This window comes from Sinohyriopsis cumingii, chromosome 11, assembly GCF_028554795.1.
Source record: "Sinohyriopsis cumingii isolate HCF-2022 chromosome 11, ASM2855479v2, whole genome shotgun sequence".
Lineage (NCBI taxonomy): Eukaryota > Metazoa > Mollusca > Bivalvia > Unionida > Unionidae > Sinohyriopsis > Sinohyriopsis cumingii.
This window is the reverse complement of record NC_142971.1, coordinates 87,262,022-87,282,004: the sequence shown is the minus strand read 5'-3', so window position 1 is coordinate 87,282,004 and position 19,983 is coordinate 87,262,022. Positions and strand designations below refer to the sequence as shown.

Below are 19,983 nucleotides of genomic sequence, written 5' to 3'. Positions count from 1 at the left end.
AGGACCTTCTCAATACTCAAATAAGGAACAACTGGATGGAATTTATCGAATCATTAGGCCTAGACAAGCTGGTAAATGAGCCCACAAGGGTAACAGAAAAATCGAGCGCTCTTATTGATCACATTTATACCAACCTACCAGACAATGTGGCTTGTGTTAATGTACCGAATGTCGGTCTTAGTGACCACTATCCTACTTTTGTGACAAGAAAGGTTCAGTGCAAGAAAAATAAGAAAAATGCACACAAAACGATCACTTACAGATCATTCAAAAATTTTAATGAAGGCCAATTTCTCAATGACCTATATAAAGTTCCATGGAATATGATCCAACATTGGGATGATACAGATGAAGATATGAGGGTGTGGACTGACTTATTCATGGATGTAGTATCTAAGCATGCACCACTGAAAGTACATAGTGTAAAGACTGAAATTCAACCTAACTGGCTTACTACTGAAATCCTAGATGCTATGAAAACATGAGACCAATTCAAGGCTATGGGAAACCATGCACATATATAAAGTATGGAGAAATAAAATGATAAGTTGGATTAAAAAACCTAGAAAAAAACTTATCAATCATTGCTTGAAAACAAAAAGAGCAACACAAACTCCATTTAGAAAGTCTTCAATGAACTCACTGGAGGAACGCACAAAAAAACAGACAAATAAAACTCACTTCTGGTAAATGACACCATAGTCACTGATGACACTGACATTGCAAATGTTTTCAATGATTTTTTCACCAACATTACCACAAAGTTAAAAGAACCAGTGACAGAAAACAACCTTAATGAACTGAAAAAGTTCTGCAGTAGCAAAATCTCTAAGGAGGTATGTTTCTCTATCCCACCAGTATCAAAAACCTTTGTTTAAAAATTTTTCGGTGAACTTGATACCAAGAAAGCTACAGGACTTGATCACATTGGTCCACGACTCATTAAATCTTCTGCCTCTGCTATTGTAGATAGCATAACATTCATAATTAATTTAAGTATTGCAAACTCATCTGTCCCCAAAATATGGAAAACTGCAAAAGTAACTCCTATTCACAAATCTGGTTCTAAGGATGATGCTGATAACTACCGACCAATCTGAATACTACCAAACTTGTCAAAATTGATTGAAAAACATGTCCATGACTCATTCATGTCATATTTAACCAAGCACTTGCTGTCACACCCTAATCAATCAGGCTTTAGACAGAAACATTCCTGTGAGACTTTAGACAGAAACATTCCTGTGAGATTGCCTTGATCTCCCTAACTGATAAATGGCTTCAAGCACTTGACCAAGGTAGAATAATAGGATCTGTATTTGTAGATTTCAGGAAAGCTTTTGACATGGTGGATCATAAAATTCTTTTGAAGAAACTGAAAATCTACCAATGTGATGAAAGAACAATTAGATGGTTTACTTCTTACTTAAGTGAGAGAACACAACATGTTTACATAAATAATATTCTGTCTGAACCTGAAACAATTAGATATGGAGTACCACAAGGCTCAATTCTAGGTCCATTACTATTCATTTTATTTATTAATGACCTACCACTTTTACTAAGAGACTCAATATCATCTATAGATCTCTATGCAGATAACACAACATTGTCAGACATCCAAAACACAAAGCGTGAACTCGAAATTTCTTTGCAGAATGCCCTAAACAAACTGGAAAACTGGTGCACATACAATGGCATGATGGTAAATACTAGTAAAACTAGAATATTACTTATCTCAACACAGCAAAGGATAAATCTTAATAGTGATGAACTATGTCTGACATGGAAGGATAAAAATTTGCAAATGGTCTGCAATGATAGACTAATTGGTGTTCTGGTAGATAATAACCTATCATGGACTGAACATATCAAACATATCAGTAAAAAAGTCAATTCAAGTTTATGACTTCTCAGTAGGATAAGATATTTTCTCCCTGAAAGGCACAGAAAACTATTTTATAACAGTTACATACAACCCTATTTAGACTACTGCAATACAGTATGGGGTAATTCAAATGATAAAAACATAGCAAAGCTGGCACAACTTCAAAAAAGAGCACTTGCACTAATATCAATCCAGAAAGAAAGCAAAATTTAGCTGGTAAGATAAAAATATTACCTATTAGAGACCGAATCTGTTTGAGAAAAGCCAAATTAATGTACATTATATCTCATAATAGTGCTCCTGAATATTTAGAATCACTATTCCAGTATAGACTACCTGGTAATACTCCCCACCTGCGATTCATGTCTACCAAACAGTATAAAATTCCCAAACCAAATAAGGAGTTATTTTTTTTTTAAATTCCAATACTCTGGAACTCTGCTCTGGAATAGTATTCCAGTTGAGATTTGAAATGCCCACTCTATTTCCTTCTTCCAAACCCAATATATCCAGTGGCTTCAGAGATGCAGCTAAAATAAATAAATTCCTTTGTATGAGGGCCTCAAGGTGGATTATTTCTTACCTAATTGTGTTACCTTCTTTAAATATGGTCGTTATTAATTAATTAATGCCCAATAACAGCTAAGTAGAATGCCGTCTGTAGCACTAACACAGTCCATACACAAGGTCTACTCCCTAAGCCTCGCTTTCATTCAGCAAGAAAATATGAAAAAAACTATGTTACCTCAGCATACTGACACATGTAAAATTCATCTATTCTATGGGCAAGTATAGTAAGTCATCAAAACACTTGATTGGATCAACTCAAGCCATGACAAGCCTCTCATTGTTCAAGATTACCTTGTGCTTGGATAGAAATATATATGAATCAATTGTAAAGAATTATAAAACATCTTTCATTTTCATGCTGAATAATACAGTCACTGACAATGGTAATATGTGATTATCCAATATAAATACAACTAGTCTATTATCCACTTGGTCAAACACAAAAAAATGATTACATTTCTCAATATCCAAATAACTGTTGCACAAATAAAAATTACCATTTTTATGAGTATCTTGTTTGGAAAATCAATATCTACTGTGTTTATTCAATGCCATTTGAAGTGGGATACATGTGGACAACATGATAATGTTTTGTCATTTTGTTTTCAAATTAAACAATGGTTGCAGTATTGCTATTGGTTTCTTTTTATTTGTTTGTGTTGATATATTGCCGTTGGAGACATACAAAAATGTTACGCGTAAAGTTTTTGTTTCTCTAAGCATCAAAATGTGTGTGAGCAAGGAGAGAATTAACAAAAAGACCCTTTACCAATACCCCATGTGTTCTGAAGAAGCTGCCATGGCTTCTAAAACAAAGAATAGCTCAAAGAATAGCTCCGGACACAATGCTTTCTCTCCGAGTTGCAACCACCGATCACCACAAAATCGAAGTGGTGTTGGAAAAACAAGATCATTCAGTCAATTGTAGACAAGTAATTGCTAGTTATCATGAGGATAATATCTGAAACAATGCCAATACCTTGTGAACAGTATTTAAACATTATCAGAACCTATATGTACCCTGATACTTCTATTTCTGTTAAAGTCTGTGCAATTTGTAATTTTTTTAAATGATCTGATGGAGGTATGCTGTACAGCATGCTTATAAATGAATAACAAACATCACACAAATTAACAAAAAAAATTGCATCACACCTGAATGAACTTAAGAACAAAAAATCACATAGGTTCCAACAGTTACGCTATCTATCAGATTCAGATAATGTTATGTTTTCTACAGACAACCAATTACATCATTCTAGAGGGGTAATTTAAACTTTAGAAAGCATAGTCCTAGTAGTTGTAGTTGTGAGTTGCCTCCCTTGGTATGTAATGCCAACTAAACAATAAGGTTTAACAGCAGTGCATTGTACATTGGCCAAAAATTTCAAAAGGATACTTTTGTTAGTAATTCATCATCTTTTTAAAATGAGTTGAAACCTTTTAGGACAGATAGTGAAAGATGAAATGCATTAGAAACATAATCATTATTGCCTGAAGCACAGAGTTATCTGAACTTTCTTCCAAATCCAAATAAATGTGGGAAATTTGCTTATAACTCAGACCCAGATTGCAATGAACATAGACCCAAACCTGTTGCCATATGATGCACTGGCAGATCTAGGCCTATATTGTTTGTCCTACTGCTCTTGCTCGAAAGCATGTTTTGGGCCTCAACAGTTCACAGTTGGACCCACCTTACAGGAGAGTATACATCATATGTAATAAGCAAACCAAGATATAAATATAATTCACATCTAATACATTTTTCTGCTATTTTCAGCCAAGCTTGTTTGGATCGAGCCAACACTTTCTTTAACAATGAATTAATATCTCTGTATAACCTTATGTTGCATATATACACTTGTCTTCAAATAATACTCCAAGTTTTGCTACCCAAGACTGAACTTAAATTCTTTGAAAGATTTCCAACTGGTCCCCCCTTTGGTGAGGGAGGCCAAGCACTGATTAATAAGAACACACCTTGCCAAACACTAAACACATTGAAATGGACTGTGAAAGTTTATTTGAGCTAAGATTTTTCTTGAAGGACTGGAAATAGCAGTGGGCTCATCAGCTTGGGGGAAAAAAATGAATCATTTGGGAACAATATTTTTACAAGTTAATGCCAAAACTGGAAATTCTCCATAATGCTACAATACATTTTCGCTGGGATATTTGTCTGACAGGTTTTTAATGTCCTTTATATGGAGGTGTATGCAAAGGCATGTTTCACTGTAGTATAATTTGTTTTTACAATTATATCTTCCAAAAAGAGAATATCCCTATTTGTAAGGCAAGCTATTCAGCATACCAAATTTAATGTAACACTGCCTTCTTTTAATCGTCTACATGTGTTTGACTCTTGGCTTGATCAATATGGGTACAAAATAACTTGCCAGGGCAGTAGTTCTCTCAGAATTCTTCCTTCACCAAATATACTGGCTGTATTACTTGTCGAATGCTGGAAAATGTCATGAAACCCCACAAAAATGTAATTCACTTATTGTCCTAAAACTGTAATAAGCACTTCTTAAGTATAAATGGTCAAGTGTATAGCAGAAATTATTTTACAACTGATAGTTTTGATCAAGTTTGACAGGTTCACTTGCCACATTTATGCCCTATGATCATTTATTACAACAATCAAAACAAAAGAATTAAGCATAGACCAGTACTTTGTAAATTGCCAATGACTGTAAAAGTACTTTAGATATAACAGAACCAGGACATTTTTCTGGGGAAAAAAGTTTCTATGGATGATTTTAGCTGTCAAAAAAGGGTAATAAAAGAAGGAAATCTAGATATTTTCAGAAAGAATGAACCTTAAATCACCATGGCATTTTTCAGAACATTATATATTATAATTATTAATACATAAAATGTACTAATTGCTTCAAGTACTGGGCAAAACCAGCTCAATTAGATGCGCAATCCAGTTTCTGGCATTTTCTTTTTTACCCTGTGAAAAGTACTGGGATTGGCAACCAAACTTAGAATGGTCTGCTGACCAGAAACATTATTTTGTCATTATGGAAAATTTATAATCTGCCCTCAACAAATATAGATGTAATAGATTAGAGGGACGTCTCCTATGCAAATGACTGACCACTGCAATGAGCAGTATAACGCTGATACTAAACATTTAATGAAATACAGTAAAACCTGTTATGAGAGACCGCCCCTTCTGCCAACAAAAAGCAGTCTCTCAAGACAGGTGGTCTCTCATAGCAGGTTTGTACAAAAAGACCAGTTTCCAACGTCCAGTTTCATAACAATTTCAAGAAAAATAACCACAATCACTGTACATTTATTCTATTCTTAATTAATAGTTCTTGCTAAAATACTGTATGCATTCATCTAAAAACAAAATTATACAGCAATAAAGATATACTTCAATCATTAAACATGAAATCACATTTACTTCTGAAAATCACATTTTAGCACATGAAATCATTTCATGAATTATTGTTTTCATTAAAAACAACCTAAATTTGTTTTACCGATGTTTAAACCATTTTGCAAGTGATCTGCTCTTTTTTCACTTCTTTCAGTTACAATAATTATTTTCTATAGCCATAAAATTTGTCTCTTTTTAGTTGGAGGTTTGTCCCTTGTTATTACAGTTCTAGATGTTAAAATTGTCTGTGCTCAGTTGTAATATCAAACGTAAAGATGGTTTTGACTGGACTGTGGGAAAATATGAAAAATCTATACTTGTGCATTAAATATTTAACAATTAATGAAATAAAAAGAAACAATTATCTCATCCACAAACAGAACCATTTACTCAGACAAAAGTCAACGGCTTTATTCAAAGATGACATACAGAGATTAACTCTATAAGCAAAGTGTGTAACCTGGTCACACCAACTTGAATAGACGACAGCTTTGTGATTGGGATGTAATCAGTTAACATTGGGAGGGGGGATACAGACATCACTAGTCTTGAACACTATCACTGGAATCCTGCAAAGGATTTTCTCTCGCTGTTTAACAGACAATGACCTTATTCACCTCCAGCAATACAGATTAACTATAAAGACAAACAATACACACAACCACTATATAAACTTCGGCTCTACAACAGCAATTCGTGACATGTACATTAGCCGGGTTTACAGACTGTAGCATCTGTCACAGCGGCAACAATCCTTTTTTTTAAAAGTCCTTTGATGTTGTTTTTTTTTTAACCAGAACAATCATTACTAATCAAGTGGTCATTGTAACAATTGATGACATATAGATTAGTTGTGTCTGTTATTGCAATATGGTCATTGATAGGGATGCCGGGTCCTACGATAAGGCCATGAAGCAGAATAAGTGCAGCAATAATTAGTCTGGTTCTCTGCTTTTATGCTCCCTGCTTTGCTCACCCCTATACGAAAAGCAGAGAACAAGGCAGGGAACATACGAAGCAGGGAACCAGACTAGGAAATAATCATATACTTTAGTCTGGTTAACGACAGAAACTATAAAACACTATAGGCATAGCTAAACAAATTCAGACATCGGTAGCCAGCCTATTTTAATTTTTTTTACATATTTAGAATGGTATGAGCAGTCAATTTTACAGGAATTTTAAAAAAGCTCGGTGTTTATCCTCATTTTTGTGCTGTGGTCATTCATAGCAGTATCTAAATTCATATTTTGCCAAGACATCACAGTTGCTGGTTGCATTCAGCAGGTAGTCACTTATAACAGAGCGTTTATATAATAAAATCAATCCGTGCATTACGATTGTGGTCAGAAATGACAGTTGGTCACTCACAGCAGATGTCACTCATAACAGTTTATATCTCTTTTAAAGCTGACCTTAAAAATACAAATAAATTTTAATGTACGTCAATTTTTTAAAATGTTTTTAGAATGTGAGGAATACCTTGGAATTAACAAATTTTCATGAATACAGGCAATAAATGATGTAATAATGCATCGTAATGAAAATGTCAAAAAAGTACAAGTTCTAGAAAACAGCTATACAAATATCTACTCAACTTTAATACTTCTCTTTAATTAATCTGCAGAAAGTTTATCCTGGCTTCCAAGTGAAGTCTTGTATCTGTTGCAAACTGTGCTACATATTTCCGCATCTCATACAGACAAACATATCTGCTTTAAAATTTTCATGCATAAATATAAACTTTTGTGCATGGAAACACTAGTTTATATCCTAATCCAATTTTTATGTATAATTAACATAAATCGAAAGTGGTAGGAATACAACAACCCAACCAATGTACCTTAACTTGATTCATGATATAAGCAGACTCATGTCACAGATGTGTTACTCGATCATATGTTGATGATCAGCTTTCCTGATCAGATTTTTTCATTGTGTACATTCTTGATGCACAAAATCCAAAAGCAGGTCTTCTACAGCTTATTCTTTTAAGACATTTCAAAATTTCATGTACAAGAACCCAAAATAATGCTAAACTCTGTTCCCATGAAACATTCAGTTTTGAAAATACAGACCAGAAATGGATTTGACCACTGAACACAAACTGAACGTGTAATTAATACATTTGAAATGCAAAATAAATGTTAAGTGAAATGATGAATGCAATATGAAGAAGTGGAGAATGCAGAGTGCAGAGCAATAAATGACAAAATATCAAAATGAAATGTAATAATAATATAGGACATCAGATCAACATGATTTTCACTAGCACCAACCAGACATAAGAAGTCTTTTAGTAAGAACTCTATGTTGATATAACCATCCACTTGGAAAGAGTAGGAATAAAAGTTTTATACTGGCAATGAACATCAGCACCATTTTCATTTGGAACCAATTAAACATCATAAAATGTCTTTAATGAAAACCCAATGTCCATTTATTCAGCAGGAACAACATTGACAATAATAATATTTTCATGATAACCAAATGTGGTAGCCATATTCAACGTCAAAGCTGCACCAACTTCATTTAGGCCCAACAAGACAATGGGTTCAAAGTGTGTGTAAAGTTCATGGCAATTCTCCAAACAGTTCTGGAGAAGTAATGACAATAAACTTTAGCTAACAGATGGACCAAGTTCTTCTGGTCTTTGAACGTAAGAACTAAACATCAGATCAATTTTAAAATTCAAATTTTTTAGTATTTAAGTATTTTACAAATTAAAAGTAATAAATAAATATAATGGGGAAAAACTGGGCAGATGACACATTTGCACGATACAACATGTGTATTAGATAGAGTAATGCTGTCTCCTCTAGTGTGCTAATTACACTATCAAGTAGTTACGTATTTTCCTCTCAACTTTTGTATGAATTTAATATAGTGATAAATAAAAGAAAAAAATGTTCCCTAGAAACTTAATGAAGTCCTTGAGATACAACCCTGTGACTATGAATCAGTGCTACAAAATACACTTTGCTGATAAATGTGCTACAACTACACTTTTGCATTAACACCTGTTGCAGTGCTATATAATTCTTAATCAAAAATTCATTGGTTTTTTATTTATTTATGCATTTTTTATTTTATAAGAACATATTCATCCCAAATGAACCAAAATGGAAAGAAACCATGATGGTAAATGCTGAATACAAAATCAGAATGCATTTCTGTCAGTGTAAATGAAGAACAACAAAATAGCTGAAATGCGAGTAATAATGGAATCCAAATGGAACATGTATTAAATGCAGAATAAATGTAAATCATATGCAAAAATGCAGACTTTGTAAATTACCTGTCACAAAATCTATATCTAATATGCATAACTGAACAGTAGAGGTAAATACTTATCTATGAACAAATTTGTAAGGGTTTTTACCTTCTTGCATACATAATCAATTACTAGGGATGAAAAAGACAGAAGACTTCATTATCTGCTATTTAAATAAACCATTACTGTTTTTGAAAACCCATCAACTAATATGCCTCTATACAAAATTCTGAAATCATAAACTTGTATTTTGCTCAAATTAAAAACCTAAATAGGTTTTTCTTTGGAAATAGGCAAACCTCAGTAAAATGTTACTGGATAATAAGAAGCTACTAGATACAGTTAAATGCTTGATAATGTACCAAATATTTCACGGAACTGGCTTATCTGGGAACAATTAAGATCTCCTGGGAACTAGTTTTTATCCTACACTAGTCCTAAGGACTAGTTAACAAATTCCAATGGTGGCAGCAACCCAACCCCCGCCCAATCCCTGACCCAACCCCAATTCATGAACACATGCATCCATGGGGAGTATATTATTTACCCAAAGATTATTTGAAATTGAATTATGAGGACTAATATGGTATATGAGAATGCAATGACCTGGTCATCTGACGTCAGTAGATATTGATGTGCATAAAAAGTGTGTTGGTGTAGACAATCTATCTCATTTATATCAACCACACATGGGACATGAACACAACTATAATTTTCTCCGAACTGGACCTTAACAAATATCATGAATAAGCAAATTTACCAGATATAGGATAAGTTTATTTTAAGCATGACAATCATCTGTATAGACCTTTATCAGTTTCCACTTTGAAAAGTTCTGTCACCTGGGAGCCTAGAGTTCAAATACGGATGAAGAAAATAAAATAGGTGAAAATGGACATATTTATCATGAGCCACCATACCTTCCCAGTTTTGGTCTAAATGAAAATGTGATCAGCAAATAAATGCCGATTTTTTATCAAAAGTTAACCCAATCAAGTCACAAATGATTCCCTCTTCCTCTATCACAAACATCAAAGATAATTTCACAACAATCTAACCTTGATTCAATTAAGCACATTGTACTGTGACAACAGTAACCTGTTAGTTTCACCTAGTTAATGCTGGCTTTACACAAGCATGATAATATTGGCTGATAAGGTGTAAATAGTAGTCTAGCAAATGTTGATCACCAGTGCATACAGTGCCTAACTTTTTTAGGGACAGTGCGTGCTCAGTAGGAAATTGCCCCAAGAAGAAAAAAGGGTAAAGATTGATCATCAGGCCAAAATCGAAGTGTATAATAAAAATGTACATGTTATAAATTCCATGTATCAGAAAGAGGTTCAAGTCCAAGCTTCAAAACACAAGGATATGCATCCATTGAGAACTAGTGCTGCACAGAGCATTTTGTTGACGAAATGACCCAAAATTAAAGGGGCACACAACATTTCAAAGGGACAAGAAATCTACTGCAAGAGGTCTTTAATTTTGTAATAAAAAGTTCCAAATATACTTTCTGTAGCAAACAGATCTTTATTTAAGTTTATACGTAAAACTATCATCTGTTCAGTTACAATCTTCTTTCTCTGCTCTCCAAAGCCCAAGAGCAGGTAAGAACTCAACTCTGGTTCCATTTAGACAGATATTCATCAAACACTTCAATGTCTTCTGAAAATCTATTTTGTTCACTGTCTTTGTGCAGTAAAACCTGTTATGAGAGACCTCCCCTTCTGCCAACCAAAAGCAGTCTCTCAAGACAGGTGGTCTCTCATAAGAGGTGTGTGAAAATGCACTGGTTTTCAGGGTCAATAGTTCGCATTGTTGAAAAATAAATAATACCCATACTCACTGTACATGTATCATATCCTTTATTCATGAATCTTGTTAAATATTGCATGCATTCCTCTCAAAATATCTTTATATAATAAAGATATACATCTATCAAACAACGAAAATAAAATTTATATTTCAACATCACGTTAATATGTACAAAAATTGAACAGTTAGATATGATGTATATATCTTATTTTATACACTTATTCACTTGTTTTTTTAAAAGAAATCCATTCTACTTCTTTGTTGACATGTTTTACTCAGCTATTTGGTCTGAACATGTATCTCAATTATTGCCTTTTCACAAATCAACTTTCCACTTACTGATATGTTTTTACTCCTTGCAACACAAAACCACTCCCATACTCGCTCGTTCAAATCTCCATAAACTGTGTCGTGCCGTGGCATATTTCCTCTGTGCTTGTGCACCTTTCTGCCATTCGTTTCTAATGGACTTCTTGTCTTTGATTACATTTTGAACTTGCGTTTTACTGACGCTTAAGCTGACTGCTATTTTGCGAGTGGTCTCGCCTTTTTCATTTCTTTCAATGCCATTAATCCTTTCTTCCAGTTTAAAATTTTTCTTTTTTTCAGCGGAGATTCTGCCATTGTTATTAGTGCTGATGTTATAAAGATTATCGGTTTTGATCAGGTTTTGGGGAATTGTGGAATAAATATATATTATGTACCAATGAATGAAACCAAAAGACATAATTAACTCATCAAGAAACAATACATTTATTCTGAGACGAAGTTTAAATCAACAGCGTTATAGCTCGATAAACAAATGTTCCGACCATCTGCACCCACGTAAACAGATTGTGGCTTGGTGAAACACTAACAAAAGAAATAAAAAATAATTTTAAAAAAATCCGGAAATGATTCTCACTTACTAGTATTAAAGACAATGAGCTCATTCACCCTCCAGGCATTATGGATTAACTGGAAAGCAAACAACGTACTCAAACCAACACTGAAGCCCTTTCAAACGATTTCTCACTTGGACATAAGGACTACCGGCGTTTTGTGTGTTTTCATAAAGATAAAGAAAAAATACAAACCTCTACATTGACTGCGTATATCCATCATTACTCCCTTTGATGTTACTCTTACTGGCTATTCACATGACTTCAGCACTACAATGGCGGTTAGTGACATGTACTTTAGTCTGGTTTACTGCAGTTTATAAATGACACCGTACGCTGGAGTTGTAAATTTCACAAAACTGGTACTGTAGCAAGACAAATTATTTTTAAATGCTTTATTAGAGCAATCTTTGCTATTTATGCAGTCTTTGTTACAAAGGATCAAATGATGGTTAGAGGTGTTTATCCCGATATATGGTTGTTCAACTATAGTGTTATTTAATGTGCACTTTGTTTGCATACTACATTTATCCCGAGCTCTAGTGTTTACAAAGGATTAAGTTAAGGACAGTGGTGTCAATCTGTTTTGATGTTTTGGCGATGCGGTCGTTCATAGCAGTGTCAAAATGCATATTTTGCCAAGAAATCACGGTCACTGGTCGCGTTCAGCAGGTGGTCGTTCATAACAGAGCGTTTATATAGTAAAATCGATCCGTGCATTACGATTGTGGTCGGAAATGACAGGTGGTCGCTCATGACAGGTTTTACTGTACCATTTTTGTGTGTTCAAACCATGTTCACATGTACCTGTTTCTTTCTTTCACAAACTTCCATTCCTCAAATGCCAATTTGGCATCCAGTACTGGTTGAAATTGTCATACTGTTTCCAGAGAGGACTTCATCCTCTGAAATAAATGTCATGTCCCTAATAATGCTTCCCCTGCTGATGCAAGGTGAGGATCTTGTTTCAAGATTTTTCTTCAGGCTCATAACAAATTCTGTATTTACAGTGTCAAACTGGGCTCTCTGGCCTTGTCTACTGTTATTTCTCTGTCCTTACTGAAATAGTTCCCATCAACTTGTTTGATATCATTTAGAATCTTCAAACTGTTTCCAGTCTTAGTTAATACATCAAGTTCAAACATAGCATGTCTTGTACATGGATTGATAGCTAGATTAAGATCTTCTCTCTTAAATTTTATGCTCAAGGCTGTTATAACAGAATTTATATCCATCAGGAAATGTCTCCTAGCCACAAATGTGTACTGTGTTATTGCCATTAACAAGCCATATGCCTTTGCATCTTTGGCAGCTAGAGAACTAAGAATCTGAGCAATGGCTTTAAAACACTAGTATAGGTTTTAAGTCATTAATTAAAAGGGCAAATCATTTGACTTGATATATATCCCACAGGGTCAGTGGGGAGGGGGTCTATTCTGAAAGATAAGGACATGAAACAGGAATACAGAGGTCAAAGTTTCCTTGTAATTCATCCGGTTGATCTTACCTGCTGCTTGCTGGGGGCATCAAGCCAGCTTAGGAGTAATACAGTGAAATTTAATTATGAAAGGAATTTTTGTTTTACCTTTTCCCCCAACCCCATTTTGCTTCCCCATCAAAGTAGAGGCACCACCTGTCCTTTATTTTCACTAAATCAGTATTCCTTGATCTTAGGTACTCCTTTAATTCTCACTGATACTAGAAACAGACTTGTCCTATATGTCATAGTCCCCAAGAATGTAGTTTCCAGTTTCAAGTGTGCAAGGGTCAATAGTTCTTAAAACAAAAGATCTATCATTCTGCCAGTCAGCAGATATATCAAATAACACAGACAAAAAATTACTTTTAGAAATTTTCTGGTTAACTTCATTATCAACAGCTTGACTTGGAACAGTCAAAAACTCCACAGCTGGTATGTGCAATCTGTAATGAGCCTGTGATGACACATTCAGCACATGAAAATCCAACTGATAATAGACTCATACTTTCTGATAGGTATTTCCTTGTTTGCAATATATAATTTTCATGGCCATGGTCACAGCTTCCTCTCTATCCTTTAACATGCCACTGACAACCAACTGCATACCTGACTTCATTTTCTGTGAACTAATATTATTATATATATATATATATATATATATATATATATATATATATATATATATATATTTACTTTTAAATTTTATGTTCATTTTTTTCTCTCCATGATTATATGTTATATATAATTATATTTTGGATTTGACATTGTCCAAAATTAAGTTCATGTTGTACCTGGCCAGTAACATTTGTTTTATGGACAACAGAATACATAACTAATATTTTCCTATTCATATCAATCAAGTATTCAGATTATTATTAATGTAAGCATGTAAACACATTTTAACCCTAGTCTAGGACATTGGAATTCCCACACAGAATAACATGGTCTACCTGATGTTTACCACATTTTTATTATAATTTTAGTAACAGATTTTATCTTGCTGACATCTTAGAATATTCTAGAAATGAACTTTTTACCCTCTTACTGTTTTCCTTAGGTTTTTAAAAATTATATAATCTCGTTTACTTTAGAAATTACTAATTTTTGTGTTTAACATCTGAGGAAAAATCAGTCTTATTGCCGTGTTGAATATTTCATTTGGGTGGAATTATATATTCCAAAATTATTCAATGGAAATACAAAGTGCCTGTCAATAATATTCTTGGACAGAAACATTAATTTGGGATTATAGTGAATTCAGACAAAGACAGCTTGGATTATATTATTGTCATTAACTGGAAGACTCTAAGCACATCATCATCATCACAACTCAGGACACTGAAAAATTAGTACATTCAAGACTACAGGCACATCAAAACCTTAAGCGCTGGATCTTATTTCATACATCATTGGAATTTAATTAGAGCTTTCATCGTTAGTACTGGTGATACATCTTTTATGTCCATTTGGAATTTGTATTGTACAAGTTTCCCAATTAATTTACTTGTACGTGTACTTTCAAATGGATGTACACCAAGGGGATTTTAAGATTTTTTTCCTGAACAATAATAGACAAAAAGTGCTAAAAATGGGTAAGCAGTCAGATTTGTGGGGACATCGGATAAAAAAACTGCTTGAACCATGCATGTGGATTTCTCTAAAAATGCTATCAATGTGCTGAAATATAACCACCCATGGGCAGTGTGTATAGCCAATTGTTAATACAGTAATTACAAGATACTTGCTTAGAAAGCTGCACTGATGTAATTTGAGTAGAGTCTGACGGTATTTATCTTTGCTCTTCTAACATTCTCAGACCTGCCAACCCTAACAGGCAGTCAATTTTTTCCCATAAGTTAGACCAGCTTTCAATAAGATATAACAAAATATCATGTACTGCTTTGTCAAGCTGGAAAACATGCATTTACAAGTCCAGATGTGTGACTCAAGACTGATGCAGCAAATGTAAACATTGTGTTCAACTCTCTCAAGTATACTTGGACCCTAATTACCTTCTTGTTATCTCTCAACTTTACATAATCCTAAACTTTACGTGGGCCATGGTTATGGCAATCATCTTGCACACCACGAGACATATTCAAATCAACACAAGATGTCCACCAAACTTAATTGTTGCTCTTCTTGGTTTTCTCCCCAAAAATCTGAATATTCTTTTTATTCACCTGTACTATTAACACTTTTTTATAGGTATATTGTACTTACATTCCTGAAAATGTATCCCTTGTTCGATGCCATTTTATAAAACAAGCAACTGCCTGATGGTGCAAATGTTTCACACCACAAAATATGAGCAGTTTACAGCTTCTGTAATTCTTCCCAGCATGTTATATAACACTTATACTGTACCATACCATTTTCTTCTGTAGCAATTGCATTATTTCTTGGATTTATATTGCATTATCTGTTGAACTTAAGTTAACAAACTCCAACTAGAAAAATCGATTATTTTTTATTTCCAAAATAGGCAAAGAATGTGTTGGTCTAATGGCCAAAATACTTGCAAAAACAAGACATGGCACATTATAACATTATTCTTTTTTATAGCCAAATACAGACAATTCAGTTTTAAAAAACGCAATTTTCAACAATATTTTTATATATAAAATACACTTCAATACATGCCCAACAGATTGAACATGTATGAAAGATAAACAGCCCGCTTGAAGCTCATGCAAGGCTCATGGTACTAGCAATAAGGAAACATGGGAACCAGTCTAGAAATCGGTATACTCAGTGTGATACCATTTCGGATTTCCAAAGTCAAGGTTTAGTGTCCTGTGCCGCAAAATGTCTCCCTTTGCTATATACATTCTACACCTCTCCCTCGATAACTCGCGCACAACGGGGTCCATAAACATAGACTGCACTATAAGTGAGGCACAAGTTACCGAGGGACCTCCAAAAATAGAAAAAAAGTCCTTTACCATTGAGAAAACCGTAGGAGGGGGGGCGGCGTTAGGGAACTGGGCTGTTTAATGATTGAATCCTCATTTTAAAATCACATCAATAATAATTTTTAATAATGGGCTTTTTCTAATGAAGTTGTTCATTATTCTGTTTAAATAACATTTTTTTCTCTCAAAATATCCAACATATGAAAGATCATTCCAACTGGTTTGAACAACATCACGTGTACGCGAAAAATCTGTGTATTACATCTCTGCTTTTTGTTTTCTTGATGAGTCTGGTTCCCGTAGTGGTATTTAATAGTATCTTGCCAAATCAGTAGTCCACAATTTGGGAACTAGACTACCTGTTGATAAACCACCAAACAAAATTCCTTTTTTTCAAAAACACGCGACATTTATTTCGTGATATGTCTACGTCGAAACTCAATTATTTATTGTTCAATTAGTACAATGTTAAAGTCCTGATTTCATTGGAAGTAATAATGAAATTTCTTATCATCCCTGAGGATATCTCGAAATGCCAGTTCAAGAATTCTATGAAACTCGCTTGCCCGCAATGGTCCGTATCTGTGAAATCAAGTTCTTTATTTTACGAAGTATTCTTTTCACTTTGCTGCATTGTTATCTTTGATCACAGTTATGAAAAAGTCGGATAATTTAAGGTCGTTTGTTACATACACATTAACGTTTATTACAGTGTTCGATTGATCAAATGAAGGGAGTTCACCCGACAAATGACCGAGGCCCCTATATTTTAAGTTAGTCTGATTTTTGTGCCTTTTAACTTTCTTTTATTCCATCTCCTTTGTTTTTAATTCAAAAGACAAAATTAACGTGATAATATAAAGGAGGCCAGCTTTTAATTCAGTGCAACAATACAACAAATACTTCCGCAAGTTAGTTATCAAAACACGATCGGCACTTAATTAGGTTCTCAGAGAAACGTTGCAGACATAGCTGTTACGGTAGATTGACGCATTTTACGTTTAATTACAAGAGGACACATTACACTTATGACGATTACACTTAAAAGGAACTAAAAGATGGAACTAGAACACAAATTTCAATTTTTTATTTAATTTGTATTTATTTATTAATGTACTGCCTCCACTCGGCATAAGTGATATTTTCATTGATCGAAATTTCCTTACATATCATTAATTGTGGTGTACTAGGAATGTCGTTTGGAAAGAAAATGTAAAAAATTGTATTAGTTATTTTTAAATTTGATATTTCATAGTGTTGATTAAAATTTCCAGGTCCTATCTACCGCTTTCAACAATAAAACGAGCGATACATCAAAGTTTCCGTTACCAATTTTGATTTTGGGGTATTTTGGGGTTTAAAAAATGGGATCCACGCCTGACACCATGTTATAAGCGGGTTCACGAGTTATCGAGGGAGTGGTACACCAAGTTTACAACAATACACCAAAACCAATTAAAAAAGTTTTGTCATGTTTAGATTATTAAGTTATTAATTTGTAAACAAAGAAAGACTACACTATCATTAAAAATAAAGAAAAGAATTAATTTAAAAATGGTGACTGGTCACAAATTTTTATCATACCTGATTCACAATGATTTTGTTCTGGACTACTTTCAAACTGTTGTCCCTGCAGCCATGCTACCATGGTACATGGATGATTAGCATTTGTTATCTCGGCAAGGTATTATCTGTATAAATATTTTAAATGTCATCAAAAAAAATTGACAAATAATTATGCTGCACACCCACCCACCTAGAAACTGTTGCCAGCCTTGCCTATTATATGTATTGGGTTTTACCCTCACCCCCAATATTCTGACACTTCTTATTACAATGAAGGAATATCAAAGGCCGGTGATTACATGTAAGGCAACAAATGAACTTGAAAACTTGTCCCCTCTCCTTCCCCCAGTGACATCATTATCAGTCCTGCTTGTGATATACATTCACTTTTCTATAGGGACAAGCATATCTCAAGCTCAAACTGCACTTTATATATTTCTAACAACTGTAACAGTATGGTCATAAACAATTACTTGGTTCTCACCAGGATTTGCTCAGAATCCAGCAAGGAAGCTTAAATACCATACCACCCAGTCTATAATGAGTAAAAAAATTACACCACCACCTGGAACTTTTGAGAGAAGTATAGACTGCATCTAATCAAGTCCAATCTAATTAACACCAGATCTCCACTGTTATACATGAAGATCTGACAGCAACCACTCAGGGGTCATGTTCTGGTAACCTACAATAATCTCTAATTTTATCAATCAATCAGATGATTTTTGCGTTTGGAGATAGAGCAGTGTGGATGAAGAGCATGAATTTACCAAGAGATCTGATTAACTTTCAGATTTTTAAAGCTGCATTTACACTGACTAATTCGAAGGTCACCAGAAAATTACCCTTAAGCAGTTGTGGTCAGATCAGATTCAATTAAGTCAAAATTGTTTTTGCTATTCAATGGATTTTAATGACAGAAACTTTAGTCGGCGTGGTTGTGATTATGTGTTTGCATACTTTTATGTTCATGCATGTTGTGATGACATCTGACGATGCTAAGTCTACAACTAGTTTTATTCCTTGAAAATGTATTCAGTACCTAGAAAGAAAACAGTTATTTTCTGATTGAATTTCCAATCATTTTAGACATGCTCATATAAAAATAATTCTTATTCTCAATTTGTGGTGCTGCTTTTTCGGAGTCAGATGCAGTGATCCCCTCCTCACCCCTTGGGAAATCAGAACACTTTCCGAGTCTCAATCCTCCCACAAAGTCTGGGACGCAACACTGTATATTGACCAAAGAGGTATGATGAACCTTAATTACTTTTCAATTTTGCTCCATTTGTCGGCGAAATATTCGTAATAAACATAATCACGGTATCAATGTTAAACTGTTATATAGTTTCCTGGATACATAACTTGCGAACAACAAATGAAATAGGTCGCCCCTGACGATGTTTGGTATAGTACTGTAGTTCTATTTATCAATTCCTCACCCCACCCACACACAACTATTTCATCCTTTTTTCTTTTTCTTTTTTGAACGAACGTGAAATAATACCTATATTTTATATGGTAATTTCCGTATATATTTAAATCTTTTCTTTCCGCTATTTAAGATAAAAGAACCCTTTTCAGGACTGTCCAATTATACTTGCAACATGAATACATAATTTTTATCCCCGCATTGAGTGCGCGGTCAGCCATTTTAGTCGGCTTGTCACTCGTCTCATGCATAACATTAAACGCAGGTTTTTACTATTTTTTCATGGAATATATACAAGTCAATTAAAAGTTTGAAGCTTAATTTACATACTTACGTGCACTTTAAGTTTCTGCTGGCCCTATTCATGCAATCAAAAGATGCTAACTACCAAAAAAGCCCATTGACCTTGATCTGCAAGGGAGATGTAAGCGGCCCTGTAAAATGATTGGTAGATAATTTCTGCTATAGAAACTGTGACGTCAACATTTTCTGCGCCGAAATCGCGCCCATTCTAAAAATATGCTCACAGGGTATTTCCAAATTGGAGCAAAAACAATTGTGACAAGAAAAATTTTCCTGATAGCGAACAGCAATGGAACAAGCGCGGTGCCAAATAATAACTGCCAGAGACAGAGACAAACGACAGATAATTACTATGATAAACATATATTGTATAGAAAATAATTTTGAAGCATTTAATTAATTTATATATTCACAGGTTTTATTGTATACTTAATTGTGAGATATAAAAACTTATTT

The 19,983-nt window shown here is 34.0% G+C and overlaps 1 protein-coding gene across 3 annotated transcripts in view; it reads right to left on the bottom strand.

The window, feature by feature from the left end:
- The window catches only part of LOC149788915 (plasma membrane calcium-transporting ATPase 4-like), a 187,974-nt gene extending 168,307 nt beyond the window's left edge, over positions 1-19,667 (bottom strand). Inside the window, exon 1 of one of the 3 annotated variants that reach the window (XM_089975044.1) lies at positions 19,559-19,667. The gene's annotated coding sequence lies outside the window, so the exon portion shown is untranslated. Of the gene's footprint in view, positions 1-19,554 lie in introns of all 3 variants that reach the window. The other 2 variants (XM_089975045.1, XM_089975046.1) reach the window with 2 other exon arrangements.
- Positions 19,668-19,983: the final 316 nt, after the last annotated feature.